The sequence below is a fragment of the Olea europaea genome, unplaced genomic scaffold, assembly GCF_002742605.1.
Source record: "Olea europaea var. sylvestris unplaced genomic scaffold, O_europaea_v1 scaffold239, whole genome shotgun sequence".
NCBI classification, from domain to species: Eukaryota; Viridiplantae; Streptophyta; class Magnoliopsida; order Lamiales; family Oleaceae; genus Olea; species Olea europaea.
The window spans coordinates 140,966-144,095 of record NW_019242055.1 but is presented as its reverse complement, the minus strand read 5'-3'; positions in this window follow the sequence as shown (position 1 = coordinate 144,095).

The following is a 3,130-nucleotide window of genomic DNA, read 5'->3' as shown; positions in this document are numbered from 1 at the left end:
TTAAATTTTTTTTTTGGGGGGGGGGGGGGATTTTTATTTTTTCTAGGTATGTTGGTATGATATATATGAAATTTTTTTATATTTTTCTAAAAAAACTTCAAATTCTGTCAATTTTTACTTCATATTTCGCTGAATTTGTTTAGTTTGAGAACTTAATTTTTTTTTATTATACTTGTCATTTCAACCTATTTTATGTAGTATACTTTTCTAGGTTAGGCAAGAGTACCGAATCTTTCAAGAGAACTGTTTAATTTGTCACAATACAAGTCTACACAGTTATGAATTTTCGACACACGAGAACTACTCAACAAATTAGTTATGTGACCCATCTATCGTTCTCGACAATTCATTTAAATTATTCTCGACAGAGGACCAAATATCCACAAATGAGTCACTTGTCGATATAAACCGTCATTCTCAACAGATGAACTAGAGTTCTTGACAATTAAAACTAGTATTTCTCGAACATTATGGTTTTTTTTTTTTTTTGCTTTCGTATTAACGTCTGAGGAATTCAAAATTTCAAAAGATCTCGTCTTATTTTCGTAGTATGCAAACTATAAATATTGAATTCATGTACATATGTGTTGTAGTTGTTGTTTTCAACTAAATAAATGAGGTATCAACCCGTATTTGGATGACCAAGAGGGTCCATTGCCTAGTCAAAATCAAGAGGTAAACGCTAAGGGAGATTAACTAAGTAAAAAAATAGCCCAAAGAATCTGACCAAGATCTGGGATCATACCTATTGAAGAAGGTATGTTCGTCAATTATGAGAAATTCAAAATTTTAAATACTTTCATCTCATTCCGTATTTGCAAACTAGAAATATTGAATTCATGTCGATTAGTGTTGCAAATGTTGTTTTCAAATAGGTGAAGGAGCCATAGAGCCCGAAGTGACATGCCCGGACAGCGAGGAAGTCCCCTTAAGTTGTGCGTGATGGAGGCAGCCACCATACCTGTCGAAAGTAATAATGTTGTTAACACAAAGAGGCGATGATAGACATACATTCGATTTTCTACAACATCTACTAGGACTCCATACACCAAAGAGGGGAGAAAGAGAGTAAAGAAATAGTGTGATGAAATTTGTTAATACTAATTAGAATCGATTTGTGATAGTGTACTAAATGACCTCATGTTGCTTCCCTCTAAGAATGTGATTATAAACATGATTTGGTGGTAGCATCAATGTGTGGTTACACATTTTATTATTTCTCACTTCTTATATTTGTTGGATTGTTCAAGTAGCACAAGAAAAATTATTGAATTTCTTAATTGAAATCTGATTATGAGAAGTTTAAATACCAAAAATATTTCGGAACTTTGCTACAATTAAGATACCAAATACTCATGAAAATTTATTGCCAACAATTTCATGACGAAACTTTAAAATAAAATGGTACACATGATTTAAGATTCACATTTTTACATAAAAATTGATTATCAACAACTACATGCAGAAAACTTTAAGAAAAAATAGTACACATGATTCAATATTCATATTTTCCATAAATTATGGACAAAGTTTAGAGGATAAAGGTACACTTAGATCTTAACTCATCACACCAATTGTCATTCAAGCAATACTTAGATATGTGATTTGGTGGCTCTATTCTAAGTGACTATAATTGTTTTCCTTCAAGAATTTAATTATAAATAGCATCGCATGACTTTCTTCTCAATTACACTTAAACACTTCCCCAAGTTTGTAACACTTTATACATCAAACATTTTGAACAGTTTCACTTATACAACCATATTGAGATAATGTGTTCGTCTACAGGAAGCAACGAACCGTTGAACTTAAACGAGCTTCTACCGATACCTTTTTTGTCCCCATTTTTCCAATTATAATTTTTTTGAATGATGAGAAAGTCAACCTTCCAAATGGTAGAAGAGCCATTATCTGCTGTTCCTTTTCTCAACCTAGAAGAAATTTCAAGTGAAGATTCACAGGCACCGCCCAGTGTACTTGATGATGTGTTCGAGTTCATGGTTCCATTTGAAGATAAATCCAACAATGATGAGTCGTTGGCGAACATTTCATCTCCCAAGATAATTGTCATAAGCTTGGAGAATTCTAATGAAGACAGTGGGGGAACATTCAAATGTCGACAATGATTGAAGTGGGCTATGATTGTGTATGTCTATGTACTAAATTATATATTATAATTTTGTCAGTAATAAATATGGTAATGTCTTTACCAAATGTTTTGCAACAATTTATCCCTCATGCATCTTTACCAAATGTTTTGCAACAGTTTATCTCTTATGCATCTTATTTACAGTTAAGTTTTCTGCTTTGTAACCGAATATCGTGAATGACAAAAAATGATGATGATGATAATAATAATAAAAATAATAATGTAAATTGAGAATGTGCTCGACGACATGTCTCTTATACATCTTATTTGTAGTCAAATATTCTACTTTGCAACTATCTGTCGAGAATGATAGAAATCATTTATCGGGATGTCATGCAATTTTTGTCTATGTAATTATTTTGATTGTGAACTTAAACACAACTCATGTTTGCAAACGATAATAAAATGAAAATGATAACATTATAAGGGGAACATTCAAAATACAATTTCAACCACTTTCGGACATCTGGCCTATTTACGTGAGTTATGTTAGAATGGGTTGGAATACATGGTCCGATTATGACCAACTCTACTATAGCAAGTGCATATGGTAATATTTGTCGAAATAAAATGGAGGTGATTTTGTCTCCTCTCCATTTCCATTCGTCATCCACATGAACAAACTTTCCCTCATATAACACGATAAATTTCAAATAATTACTCATATTTGAAATGTTGAGATTGCAAATGTAAGAATTACGCACATTCCATATGTCAACATTTAATATCATCAAATTGGAACTTTCGAATGTTTAAATCTATATAATAGCAAAAAGAAAAATATAAGGTTTCAACAGTTTTCAAGTGTCGAATTCGACAGTTAATTTGTATGTCCCGACAGTCTGTAAATGTTGAGTTTGAAAGTTCAGATATCTAATCCGATGGTTTCGAAGATACTATTCGACAGTTGAACTGCCAGAATTTTCGAGAAAGCATGGAAATCCATATATTTGGTGGTTTGGGAGAAATTATTGACAACAT